This window comes from Thermobia domestica, chromosome 1 (assembly GCF_964235325.1).
Source record: "Thermobia domestica chromosome 1, izTheDome1.hap1.1, whole genome shotgun sequence".
Taxonomy (NCBI): domain Eukaryota; kingdom Metazoa; phylum Arthropoda; class Insecta; order Zygentoma; family Lepismatidae; genus Thermobia; species Thermobia domestica.
This window is the reverse complement of record NC_137454.1, coordinates 59,222,603-59,237,670: the sequence shown is the minus strand read 5'-3', so window position 1 is coordinate 59,237,670 and position 15,068 is coordinate 59,222,603. Positions and strand designations below refer to the sequence as shown.

Below are 15,068 nucleotides of genomic sequence, written 5' to 3'. Positions count from 1 at the left end.
CACGTGAGGATTCTGTCCTGGAGGTGATCTAGGTCCAAAATGTTTACGTATATTTAAAGTAATGCAAAGGCCAGTTTATCTCTCCAAAAAATGACATATGTAATTATATACTGCGTCGTATACGCTATTATTCTTGTTGATTTTTGCACACAATATCTTGCAGAGAATGGAGAACGCTGAATATGAGCTTGAATTTATCGCATACGTTTAACAAGATCATATAACCTCATACATGAGTGCAATGAAATCAGATCGTTACTTTCAGATCCATTAGAGTATTAAAAGTTCGGTGACCATATTTTTACAAATGAGATATGACCACATTTCCGCAGTTATTCTTTTCGCTAGAGATACATAGTGAAGCAATAAAATATTTAACTACATTTTGTGATGTACTTAGAACAGTGAATTTTGCTATAGAATACTGACTTTATTCCCAAGCCCTTGAGGCTAAATAACAACTTTTAGTATCAAGATTAATATTTGCATAATAGTACTCGAAAAAAATGAAATCGGGGAGAAATTTAACGTCCCACGATTATGCCTTTTAGTCTAAGGGAGACGGCCGAGCAAGTGAATGATGATGGAATAATTGGTGGAATGAAGCTGTGGGAGGAAATGGGGTATCCTGGGAAAACCCACGGACACGATGTTGTCCACCACAAACTACTTCGCCAGGAATCGAACCAGGGACCCACGCACCAGATATAAGAATCTACCATTGACCCACCGTGCCTCCAAGATGGTATTCCAAAAATAGGAATGATCCTTCATTATACACACATAATGTGCTATGATTCTGCCTCTTAATACTTAATAGGATCATCTGCATGTTATTAATTTCTGTATTGACAATTAACAGGCAGCAGAGTGCAAGTATTTAATACTTGTCAAAACTCATTGCATCTTGACAATTCTGCATTAAATAATAATAATAATAATAATAATAATAATAATAATAATAATAATAATAATAATAATAAACTAGTACGTCAAATTATTTGTCTTTATACGTATCTGTTTTCTTTCTTATTAAGATATCTACAATATCTTCATATATATATATATATATATATATATATATATATATATATATATATATATATATATATATATTCAATTTACATATAAGATATGATATGAAAGAGTTGCCAGTACAGTCTGTTGGTTTGATTTATCAGATAATAATAATGTTATTAGGCCCTACTGCTATTCATTGCTTTGCTATAGCAACAAATTTTGTTAGAAATATTTAATGTGAGAAAATGGAGAGAATAAAATATTAGCTAGAAAATTCACACATTAATAGAATTCCAATTTAAATATAATATATACGTTAACTAAATAATCTATTTTTATCCCTAAACAAGAGCTAAAGAAAAGTTTTTTTTTTTTTTTTAAAAAATAAGAGTGACGTACATTGGAATAAACAATTAAAGGAAAAAAAAACTTGATCCCCACATCACGTGTTGTCGTTGTAAAACATGTGCTCAGCTACAACAGTCTTGGACAAGAAGACTATGTATAATGCAGTGAAGGGGCGTGGCGACATTTGTGATATGTGGCTGTTGTAACAGTTAAAAGATATGCAGCGTACTATGAGAGAGGAAAAGTACACAGCTGTCATATGTGAACTACAAACGTAAACTTATGCTGCTACAAATTTCCATTCAAAACTGTTATTTAATATTATTAAAAGGTTAGTTTGTTGCTAAAATGAGAACCCCAATTAAAAATTTCAGTCTTAATGTCGAGAAAATGTGGAAATTTAATATTGTTTAGTAAAATATGAATAGAGAAACTATTTTTAAGTTGCGTCAAAGATATGTCTTTTTTGAGTACTTACATGGTTGTCTGAATGAATCGCCATTTGAATGTGCATTCATTTCTAACTCCGTTCTTCGCCTGCAGTGGTGGCGGGTTGTAAACCGTCCAAGAACTCACTATCATCTGGCTTGATGCACTGGGTGGGTGAACAACCTTACTTTGCACTTGATCGCAAGTGAACCCAGGTCGATACTATCCGCCATCTCTCTGCTTCTGCTCCTGCTCTGCTGCGACACGAATGAGTCAGGCCGCGGATGAGGCATGGGAAGGGAAGGGAGACTCACTAGAGAAAGGAGACGAATGAACGCCCATGCTTCCTACACCTCCCCCCTCCCTTTCGCCCGCTTCATTCAATATTGCGATCAATTTCGGCTTTCGAGACTTCCCACATCTCCCCCGGAGAGAGGAATTTTCCAAGAAATGTGGTTAATTTGACGTGAAACCCACATATATTACATCCTCATATATATAAATAATAACAAAACACGATGATATTGTTTAAGATGAGTCATACAAAATACAGCAACAAATTTAAACATAGAATTATTATATTCACAATTTTCAAGTTTACTTTATATTAGAGGTATACTTTACAAAATTAGAAATAAAACATTAATAATAATAATAATAATAATAATAATAATAATAATAATAATAATAATAATAATAATAATAATAATAGTTTTAAATCGGCAAATTCCCTGCAGAATTTAACATTTGAATAAAATGGAAAACATACACTTATTTTTGGAACCAAAGTTATAATAAATGTTTTTTACAAATTCAAAATCATAAGCATGAAACAAAATAGCTGAGTAAACAAACTATAACACGTAGTCTAGTTGTCGCAAGTAGGAAACCAATAGCTCAAGTAGCGACATCTATTAGCGTGACCGTTCATTATTAGCATTAGCGTAACGCACAGAATAAAGGACTTCGACGATTTATTATTATTATTATTATTATTATTATTATTATTATTATTATTATTATTATTATTTATGGTTTATACTTTCGTGCTTTAGCAAGTTTCGCCCATTAGGATTAGGATTAGACTTATATTTCTGGCTTTCGGCATCTATGATTATGTTAGTCTGTCACATATGAGGGATAATGTTATTCGATGATCACACTACCCAGGGAATTGGGAAGGAAGAAAGGAAGGAGCCTGAGACCATTACGTGAGGTACACTCATGTCCAAAATTATTGTCGCATGTCTATAAATATGTTGTTGTAAGAATATAATTTGATAACGAATTCGCCCGGTATTTCTTATAATGTTAGTATGTGTATAATCGGCAAAGGCATGTATGTGGCAAATTTCATGTCAAAAGAGCAGTAAATAAGAACAATAAAACGAAAATAAAACTTTCTTGTCCATTTAGTAACATTTTATTTTACTCATTATAAGTTTCGTATTTATAATTAGGGATGGTACCGAGACCGAGACTAGTCTCGGTCTCGTCTCGGTCTCGTCTCGAATTATCGAGACGAGACCGAGACCGAGACGGGCTTTTATATACCGAGACGAGACCGAGACCGAGACGGATTTTATATAACCGAGACGAGACCGAGACCGAGACAGGCCTCTATAAATCGAGACGAGACCGAGACGAGACTTAGGTCAGTCTCGAAAGTCTCGGTCTCGTCTCGAATATTGATAAAAATTAAAATTGTCTTCACTCAAAATTTCTTTCGTCGCAGTGTTAGATAATATGGGAACGGTTGACTGATGTACAGTCCTGTATTTAGGGGGTGCCTATCAGGCTCAAGCCCCTCCCGAAATAAATTTGTGACTATTTTTCGCACTGCACGTACAGCACAAATGTTTCTTACCCGTTTCTCAAACCTCTCCCGAAACAAAATCCACTGCTGATGTAGCCTTCTCTGTCTGTCTCTCTCTCTCTCTCTATCTATATCTATCTATCTATCTACCTACCTACCTATATATATATATATATATATATATATATATATATATATATATATATATATATATATATATCAACAACGTTTGGGAGGTGATTCCTGACACCAAGATAAGACAAAAAGTATAGACCAACCTGGGTGCACAAATGCTTCCTTTTGGAATTATAGGCTGCCGGAAACATGAAAAAATGAACTTTAATGGTCCCTAGCTCCAATACTATAGGATCTACGGTAGTCGGATCAAGACTTTACTTAGGAACAATTATGTGACCTATCCAAAAATACATGTTTCAGAATCCTGCGGTACTCACACAACAATTTTCATAGAAGGAGTTTGTCTAAGGGCATATAATTTTAAGTACTCACCAACTACCTCTGTAAAAGCAGTTGCAGAAGTACCGCAAGATACTGATACATGGATATTTGGATAGGGAACATACTAGTTCTTAGTTGAAGTCTTGACCCGACTACGGTAGATCCCATAGTATTGGAGCTATGCAGTAGCATAGCTAGAATGTTTTCCAAGGGGGCCAGTGAAGGAACCACGAAAATTTTGAGGGGAGCATCTTCAATGAATGGGAAAACTTGATTCATATACTCACGAAACTTGTAAGGTTCAATCACAAGCTAAAACGTACTGAATAATTTAAAAATCATTGAATATGCATATCTTATTCTATCCATTAGGCCTATCCTATCCAAAAGCACTATTTAAAAAAAAAAGCAGAAATACGATAACTACTTATTTTTTAGTAGTCGTTAAGAAAATCGAAGCGAACTAGGAAACAAGTCTGTTTATCATATTTATACAGTGGAACATTACTTCTGAAAGTTGAATGGAAACTGTAAACAACAAGCTGTTCGCAGAACATGCCGCGACATCCTTTGTGAGTAAACCTAGTGCTCGTGATTGCTGCCGAACATGAGCAAGGGTTAGGTGACTACTCCACTTAGACGTGACGGCGGAGGTTGACTGCTATAATAGAATTGGACAGGCGAAGCTCAAGGTTATAGGCAGTAGTCATCTCAAATTTTACCAGTTCGAAACATTCCTTCTTGCACACATGGGACCAGTTTGCCTGATGGAATGATGGAAGTGAATAAATATCACAAGTTCCAGATTTGTTTTAATACCGCATAATAATATTAATAGTTATTTATATTATTATGTAGATAAACTGTAATAATAATAATAATAATAATAATAATAATAATAATAATAATAATAATAATAACAATTATTATTATTATTATTATTATTAGTAGTAGTAGTAGTAGTAGTAGTAGTAGTAGTAGTAGTAGTAGTAGTAGTAGTAGTACCAAATTATTTAATGATTACTATGCATTTGTTCTATGTCACCATAGTCAATGAGAATTAACAACTTACTGTACGAATTGTAATAGGTAATGTACGAACACTTCTTTCGTCCAACAGAAGTGTAATGGTTTACTAAAGTGTATGCTATTTGTAAGTAAGTGTCTCATATTTTAGTATAAATTTCAGCATTGAAGCGAATGAGAATGCCGACTGATTTTGCTTTTCTTTCTGGCTCTTTGTCGAAAACAAAAGAGATAACTACGTCAATAAGATACAGGGGTTAAAAGGTAGTTCAGGTGGTGAGATCAATGCATGCATCCCACAAATTTCGGTGAATTAGATCTTGCTGTACTACGAACATAAACTAGTAGAGCGTCCACCTTTGGTCCGATCACAGCACGCGTCAAGTGAACTTTGTGGTGGACAACCACCGCGTGCGTGGGTTTTCTTGGGGTTCTCCCGTTTCCTCTCACTTTTTCATTCCACCATTTCATTCATCTCTCGTCTTCACCGTCACCATTAGCCTAGTTGGCATATCCATGGGACGTAAATCTTGATTTCATTTCATTTCGGAACGCAGACTATTGCAACATACGGTATTCTGCAGTTGATAACTCTGTTGTGGAGAGATGTTTTGGTAGAAGTTTCACTTGTGGCTACGACTCACTTAGCGTTTGTAAACCTATAGCTATATTACTGTGTGGGGGGCACTAGGGGGCCAAGATTTTGAGCAAGGGGGCCTGGCCTCCCTGACTTTCCCTTGGCTCCGCCACTGGAGCTGTGGAACATTAACATTCATTTTATTTCATGTTTTTGGCAGCGTGTAACTCCGAAAGGAAGCATTTTGTCTTATCTTGGTGTTAGGAATCACCTCCCAATCGTCGATTTTGTTTTATATATATACAGGCGTCATTTGTAATACTGGGTGCAACACGCTTATTTCATGTGGCTACGTACGTCAGTAAGTGAGAGCATCAATTACTCCTGTGAGAACAGTAAGCATCGCTCTCACTTACTGACTATGTCGCCATAGAAATGAGGGTGTTTCACCCAGTATTAAGACTGACACCACTGTCTTGTCATAGTGTTCCCAACAAAAAGCATATTATCCTCGTTTTATCCCAAAATCTGGACTTGGGTTTTTTCTTCAGTGTATATGCAATTATTCAAAGACTTACAGTTAGTAATACGCATTGTGTTGATTTTTGGGTTAACTTGTTTTAGTTTAACGTCCCACGGTTATGCTAGGGCGGCTAAAGGAGACGTGGAGCTACTGATTATAGTTGAACCACTTTGGTCGTTCAACTGTACCCACACCGGGAATCGAACTTGGAACCACGCGAATTGTAGTTAAGCGTGCTGCTTACGGCTCTGCTGTAGTCTGCTTACGTCTCTGCGTGACATCATTGAAATGAGAGCAAAACATAAATTAAATTAAATAAAAATAAATAAATATACTTCACATAAACTACTGCGAAGAGTAGTACGAAGAGTAAAACAAGATATTTGAAAAAGGAAACAAATTATTGCTTTGTCCTACTTAGATGAGTAACAATAACTCTATGGACCCCCAAAGCTGATTTCGTCGCCACCGAGGGTCGACATTTTCCCTAGCGTACAAAGAGATAGATCTGCAGTATTCATGACAATTTATTTAAATTATAGCACTAAATTCTTCAATTTCTTACGTATTATCCTTTCCATATTTCTCAGAGTAGAAATTTTGTAAGCCTGACTGGGTTTTTCGACGCTCTTATAGGTGAGGACCCCGGGACACTGTCTCAGTTGCTCCTGCCTAGTTACGGCTATGCATAGTAATGCATTACGACTTTACGATCTCGTATAAGAAACAGAATGTACTTAAATTGAGACGCGAACTATGCGAAATATCGGACTTTGAATCTAACTTCTTTGTTGATTTCAACCCAAGACCACACATAACAAAGGTGGGTGTCTTAGCTCCCACCACAAGGTTCAGGAAGTCCGTGTTACAAAGTGTAAATTAAATACGTATATATGAAACGCTAATAAAGCATTTGATCAATTAGAAACAAAATATATTGTAGTAATAATTTACCCTATTTGTTAAGATCATGAAAGTTATATTCTGTTTTTAAAATGACAGTCAAAGCAGAATGTATTGGACAATAAATGAGGTATTGTAAAATTTCAATTTCGGTCCGATTTAATACTTTCGAGCTGCTATGTGTTGTGTTATCCGTTAGGAGGTATTGATCAATTCTGATTCAAAGGAAGAAAATAAACTACTGTATAGTACTGGAGTTAATTTAATAGAGTTTAATTGTATAGGCAGTAGTGAGGCTATTTGAGACTAAGTCTATTGCTAGAAAGTGATATATGGGTTACTACTATTGGGTTTTATCCCAGATATGATATACCAACAGACATGGGCGGCGATTAGGGGGGCAAAGGGGGGCAGTTGCCCCCCACTTTTTTGAAATTACCCATTAATGTATATAGTTTCATTTGGAAATATAAAGTTTTGTATGTATTATTGGTTCATAGAATAAAAATGGTGCCATAAAATATTTGTCGTTCCATAAGTACGTATTGGTTGTCTTCCCGTGGAGTTAAGAAAGCTACAGGAATTGCGTTTGAACTGCTACTAAAAATGGACCAAAAATTAACCTATTGGAGCGCCACAATTAGAGCGTACAGTAGAGCGTCGATTATCCGAAGTAATTGGGGGACATGGGTGTTCGGAAAACTGGTTTGTTCGGATAATCGAACTGTACTGTACTGTACTGCACTGTACTGGACTGTACTTCTACAGCCAGTGTCAAACCGACAGAAGTGTGCTGATTGTTGAAACACAGCGACTGGCGGCTTGGCCGGTCAGCAGCGCCTTATGAAGGTCCCATTAGAAGCAATGTTCCGCCAGCGGTGGTTCAGTGCGGCGACTACTGTGGGAAACTTGGTTTGGAAGTGAGGGGGATGATGGACGGTAGGGTGGGAGAGTAACAGGTGCGAGCGAGTACACAGTTCGGTTAAGCGGTCGTTCGGTTGACCGACGTTCGGATAATCGACGCTCTACTGTACTTTAATTTCTTCTTGCAAGTGCTCGATATGTAAGTCAGCTGCTCTGGAACTAATTGAGATAACATTTCGCAAGAAAAGAAGTCCTTCACAAGTTATTCTTTAATTGCACAAAAATCGACAGTTCCTAAAATGTATTTTGTTCTTTCTAATAATAAGGAATATTTTGATTTAATTTTTTTTAGTTTAACATCCTGTTCAGCAGCGAAGTTATGTGAAACTTAATTATCAACGTGGAGTCCGAACCACGTGAGCTCCCCGGGGAATCGAGCCCCGGTCTCCCACGTCAAAGGCGTTTACGCTAACCGCTTAGCCACGAAGGAGCTCAGTAAGGAATTTTGCAGTATAATATAGGAGTTTAGGGGTGTACATATACAGTTTTGTATATACAATTCAATTTATTAAATTTAGCATAATTCTAGATTTTAGAATTATTTTGTATAACTGAAATGTGGAGTCACTAAGTATTGCTGAATTTTGATATATTCCAAGAAAGTGAAAACTGTACTTAATGGCAACGAACATGTTTCGGGAAGGTGCAAAAGTATTTCTTTAAATGTCGTAGCATATGCTTGTAGTATTCACTGTCATTCTAAGAGTAATAACATATATAATAGCATGCGTGGAATTAAAAATAAGTTGTTCATTAATTTCCAGTTTCAATATAACTTTTGCAAAACAAGCCCCATTATTCCTTACTATGATTATTTGATTAATATTATCCTTTCTGTTTATTTGTTTTGCAAATTTATTAACCCTTTTAAGTTTTTTCGGTCGTTTTCGACCGATATTGTAGTGTCTTAAAGATTCGATTAAAAGAGTACCAAGAATGCTATTTAGTTCCGTTTTTTTTTTTTTTTAATTTTCCAAGAGAGGAGGCATTCAAGAAAGCCTTGGAAGGGTCTATATGTTTCCGAGCGTCAGAACATAGGGGGGTATGACGTCATCAATTTACAAATTCCCTTTTTTTTAGGGAGGTATAACTTCAACATTTTTTGGTGAACTTCTCTTTAATCCTAGAATCCTAATATTTTCCATAAACAATCAGTGGACCCATTAGTTTTTATGAGAATTTTTTCGGATCTCTTCGTCAACATATAAGGGGGATTCAGAGGAACAAAATGGTAAAAAAGGGATATTTTTGACCAAAAATCCCACTTTTGCGATTCTTGCTCCACTCGTCTACATGATAGGGACATTTGAGTGGTACTTTCTGAAAGCCTACTCGATTCTGAAGAGAACGACGTATTTATCATCATCCTACGATAATTAGGGACGTGTCAGGAAATTTTTGAAGTTTGTATAGTATCCTTGGGAAATTTCGGAAATATTCGCAGAAGAGGAAAATATTTTTCCCGCCCTTAGTATTGAAGATAGGAGATTGGTATTTGGCACACGTAATTAGTACCATAAGTAACATTTTGAAGTGATTTCCAGATCTCTATGTTAACCCAGGGCCGCGCCAGAGGGTTCCAAAACGGGGGAAAAGGGCTTTTTCTCCAAAAATCCCTATTTTCCTCACTTGTAACCTCATTAGGAACGTCCTAGGGACATGCTGGTGATACCATCTAAAAGCCTACTCTATTCTAAAGAGAACTACGTATGTATCATCATCCTACGATAATTAGGGACGTGTCAGGAAATTTTTGAAGTTTGTATAGTATCCTTGGGAAATTTCGGAAATATTCGCAGAAGAGGAAAATAACCTGAATTTTTCCCGTCCTTAGTATTGAAGATAGGAAATTGGTATTTAGCACAAGTAATTAGTATACTACGTAGTATTTTTGAAAGTAATTTCCATATCTCTATGTTTACCCAGTGCCGCACCAGAGGGCCCCAAAACGGGAAAAAAGGGATTTTTAAGCAACAATCCCTATTTTACTCAATTTTTCCCTCCTTAGGGACGTCCGAGGGACATGAGGGTAATTTAATCTGGAAGCCTACTCTATTCTGAAGAGAATGGCGTATGAACCGTGATCCTACGATAATTAGGGACGTGTCAAGAAATTTTTGAAATTTATATAGGGTATTCTGGGACATTCTGGGAATATTCGCAGAAGAGGAAAATATTTTTCCCGTCCTTAGTGTTGAAGATCGGAGATTAGTATTTGGCATAAGCAATTAGTACACTACGTAGTATTTTTGAAAGTGATTTTTGGATCTCTATATTTACCCAGGGCCGCGCCAAAGGGCTCCAAACCGGGGAAAAAGGAATTTTTTCAACAAAAATCCCTATTTTCCTCAATTTTTCCCTCCTTAGGGATGTCCGAGGGACATCGGGTAATACCATATGAAAGGATACTCTATTCTGAGAAAAACGAGGTATGAACCATGATCCTAGGGTAAATAGGGATAACACTGTCGCTGCTTATCTGAGACTCACGAAAAACACCGAAAAAGGCAAGAATTTAAAAGGGTTAAATATGCCTCTAATCTGATCACACAATTTTCCACACAGATATTCATGAGCAAGGAATCAAATCGCTTCTTACACCTTCGTTGTTTAAGAGTACAAAGGGCTAGTGTCTACTTGCGTTTCTCTTGTCAATTTTTGGGGGGCGCGGTGGCTCAGTGGTAGAGCGTTCACCTCTGGTGCTTGGGGTCCCGGGTTCGATCCCAGCCCCCGCCAAGTGAACCTTGTGGTGGACAAACACCGTGCTCGTGGGTTTTCTCGGGGTTCTCCCGTTTCCTCCCACTTTCTTCATTCCACCATTTCACTCATCTCTCATCATCACCGTCTCCTTTAGCCTAACCGGCATAACCATGGGACGTAAAACTCACAGATTTCATTTCATTTCATTTTCTCTTGTCAATTTACTTAATAAAATATGAAATACGATATACGGTATTTTAACTGAAAAAGAGAGTATCCTATTAGTTATACAACCTTTCGTCAAACAAAGTGTTACAAGTAACCAGGAAAACTAACATTGATATCAAATATTCAGATCATGTCTTTCCCCCCACACACACTTTTAACGTCCAACCTCCGCCACTGCCCACAGATGATTGAACCTGGAACACACGCATGGAAAGCATTAGCGCTAGCAAATTAGCTATGAAGAGGTACAGCATACCATAATAGTCAAGAATGAAAGCAAAAAATAAGAAGCGGAAACGACAGACTGTACGATAATAATACTTTCACAATTTTAATTTCACACTATTTATTTCGAGACTTTCGAGACTTTCGAGACGAGACCGAGATTTGGTCCTCGAGACCGAGACCGAGATCGAGACAAGCATCTATTGACCGAGACGAGACCGAGACCGAGACGACGATTTTTGACTCGAGACGAGACCGAGACCGAGACCGCAATTTATCAACCGAGACGAGACCGAGACTGTACAAAGTCTCGTCTCGTCTCGTCTCGATACCATCCCTATTTATAATTATTTTCTTATGGAATTTACCACAAATATACTTTTCCCTATTATACACATAGTAACAGTATTAAAAGTACCCTGCAAACTCATTATCAAATTATATTCTTACAAGAAGACAATTATCGATATGCAACAATAATTTTGGACATGAGTGTACCTCCCAGCATTTGGATGATGTAAATGAGGAAAACCTTTGGAAACCTGACTTGGGATGGCTGACCTGAAAAGCTTTTACACTTTTTCAACCGAATATCCCCACCGGAAATCGAACCTGGGACCGGTTGCACGAAAGAAATTTCGCTCGTGTTGAAAGATGTGATTCAGGTTCAAAACAGAAGTTTGTTTTAGAAAGAGCAAAGTTGGATGAATTAATATTGAAATGACTTTGTCTTTAATTTTGAGTAAAGATATATTAATATTATGCATAATACACGTCTTAGTATTAATAATATTTTGACTAGTTAATATGTATTGTGAGTATATTGTACATTATAACACCCAATCTGTACCAATCTAATTTCACAAAAATTAACAGAAATCTTTGCAACTAAAGCAAATAACGAAAAATGAGCAAATTATACTGAAATACTTGGAGGAAAGACACAATGGAAAGACTTAGAGAAAACCTAGGTGCATGAATATTTGTCCCAAGTTAAATTCGTCGTGACGCCTCTGTCTCATATATTTAGCAAAAACATTTCAGGAGATGTAAGCATTCTTATTCAAAAAGAAGAAACAAAAGAAAAGAAAAGAAAGAAAGAAAGAAAGAAAGAAAGAAAAATATATAATGGTAGCTTGAGCAGAGTAAAATGATAAAGAAGTTTAATGGTAAAGAAGTAAGAAGCAGCATAATGGTAGCTTGAGATAACTATTCGAAATGATACTCCATAAAGAAAAGTAAATGCACCTATAAATTTAACGTCACATCATCATATCTTAATAGGACAGATGATAAATACGAATTAATTATGATGAAATAGCTATTAGATGAAGTGTACTAAAGGGAAGATATACATGAGTGGTTCTTAGCTCCCGGCAAAACGAAACGGAATCTTATAGTTTCACTCCAAGTGTATGTGGTGTGTGATACATTATTTCTCGGAAATACTATCCGGATCTGAACCAAATTTGGTAGGTAAGTAGCTATCATGTAAAACATTGTTTCCCAATAAGTGGTTTACAGACACTGTGAGCGAGAGAAATTGAAAATGAGTCTATTGAACATTTTATTTTCACTAAATTTTATCTTATATTACTCAGACTAGGATATTTGTAATAAAAATTAATTAGATTTCAACCAATTCAGAAGAATAGAATACCCAAAGATAAAATACAAATTAACAAAAGTTTCAAACTAGGCAGAAAAATCTTCACCATCACATTGGGTGAATATTCAATTCATAATATCAGGCCCAACTGATATAATCTTATATTTTCGAATATCTCAATTTTAACAGTATTGCTCTTCTTATTAGTAACACATTTAGTGTTGAAAATTGTAATTTATAATTTCATTTTTAAGATAGATAAAATATACTTTTTTTTAAAAAAAATCATTGTTGATTTAATGGAGAATTAACAATCGTTACAAAGAGTCTGCGAGATCAGAAACGTTGGTGTAAAGAATGAAGATCGCTGTATTTGGTGGTCTATCTCACTGAGAGGCTCTGCCTGGCTTGGCTGTCAGAGCTTTTTGTCCATATCCTTGCAGTTATGAAACCCACAAATCAATTAGTAAATGCGGGTTGCAGATGTTCTGGAACTACGTAAAACATGGTAATAGATTGAAAGATACAGGGTGCTGCACGTAAAACCGGCCCGTAAAGTGAACACATAAAATGAAATGTAATGTATTGAATATGATTAACTACAACACATAAATGAAATGTAATGTATTGAATATGACTACTCACCTTCACAGCAGGTGCTGAAAGTGTCCTCCGCCCACTTCAACAAACATGTGAGCACGATTGAGGAGATTCATATATATCCTTGTCAGTTCTTGTGTTGTAATGCTATTGGTCACATCCTGGATCCTGGTCTTGAGTTCTTCAATTGTGTGTGGATTTGTTTCGTATACTCTTCCCTTTAACAGTCCCCATAAGTAAAAGTCACACGTGGACAAGTCTGGTGACCGAGGAGGCCACAAGCCTTTGCTGATTGTCCTCTCTGGTGTAAACATCTCATGCGCAAGGGACAATGATGCAGCTGATGTGTGGCATGTTGCACCGTCCTGCTGAAAGTAACATAACTGACGTTCCTCTTCGGTCAAGTGTGTATAAAACTCCTCCAGGATTCACATATACACGTCACTGTTCACTGTCGTCTCAAAGAATATGGGCCCAATAACGCGTGTGGCGGAAGGCACACCAAACACCAATCTTCAGATCATGCAAGGGTACCTGGTGGATTGCGTGTGGATTTTCTGTTGTTTTGGGAATTTACGTACCCAGACAGGTGGAACCATGCCTCGTCACTCATGATGAGCATTATTGGATCCAAGAAACCACTGGCAACATTGCTCAACAGCCATGAACACAAATGCACCCTCTTCTGCAGGTCAGGCTCCTTCAGTTCTTGCACAACACTTATCCGGTACGGTTTTAACTTCAGTCCCCTTAAAACACGTCTGCAACTTCTCTCACTCGCGTGAACCTGTTGACTCAATCTCCTGGTTGACTTTCGAGGACTTCTTGTCATTATCTCCTCCACCTGCATCTTTAATTCAGGTGTGCAGACAGATGGTCGTATGTTCCTGGGAGCATTTTGAACCGATCCTGTACGCCGCCATTTTTCAATCAATTCCTGAATGGTGCTTTTTGCTGGCACAGAACGTCCTGGAAATTTCTCCCGAAACAAATTCTTTGTTTTCACAAAAGATCCAGTGAAAATGAACCCTTCAACAATGGCAACACGCTCGGGTATCGAATACGGCATTATCACACACTGACACTCACCCGGCTTAACACAACGAGGCCTTTTTCTCAACTGGTTTCGACAAGTTTCACTGGCTGCGGCTGCACGTGACTGCTGCAGGTCACGTAAGTCGACCCAACCTCGACACGCCATCTCTTGGTAGGAAGGTAGATTATTTAAGTGTTGCCAAAAACACAATATACCAGAATATTACGATGGGCCGGTTTTACGTGCCGCACCCTGTATTAGAAGGAATTAGTTTTTGCAATCAACCTCAATAAGATGAAAAATAATTGGTGGTGTAGTTTTGCCACTGCTAGAACGCTTAATTATGTCGCACACGATCTCGTTTTGAACCCATGACTCGCTTATGCTTAATCCCTTTTTGCTTCAATTACTGGTTTTGTCATTAACGGCTTCCTCTGTAAACGGCTGCAAAATGCGTTCAAGAAAGAAACTTACAAATCTTACTAAAAGAAAACAAGAAACGATCCGCAAATGGTCCAAGACTGATCTTGAGCCAAGATTTGATATCCATCCAAAGATAGGACTACCATTGTTCAGTGGCATGTGGAAACTTGAAACGCTGAACGCCAAGAAAGCGGCGGAAGAGAAAGTCACAATATCAAAGCG

The 15,068-nt window shown here is 37.1% G+C and overlaps 1 protein-coding gene across 2 annotated transcripts in view; it reads right to left on the bottom strand.

The window, feature by feature from the left end:
- The window catches only part of SP555 (SPRY domain-containing SOCS box protein SP555), a 72,725-nt gene that overhangs the window by 26,864 nt on the left and 30,793 nt on the right, over window positions 1-15,068 (bottom strand). The window contains exon 1 of one of the 2 annotated variants that reach the window (XM_081757437.1): window positions 1,847-2,074. The exons of the other annotated variant lie outside the window; for it this stretch is intronic. The gene's annotated coding sequence lies outside the window, so the exon portion shown is untranslated. Of the gene's footprint in view, window positions 1-1,846; window positions 2,075-15,068 lie in introns of those variants that run through there. 2 annotated transcript variants of the gene reach the window in all.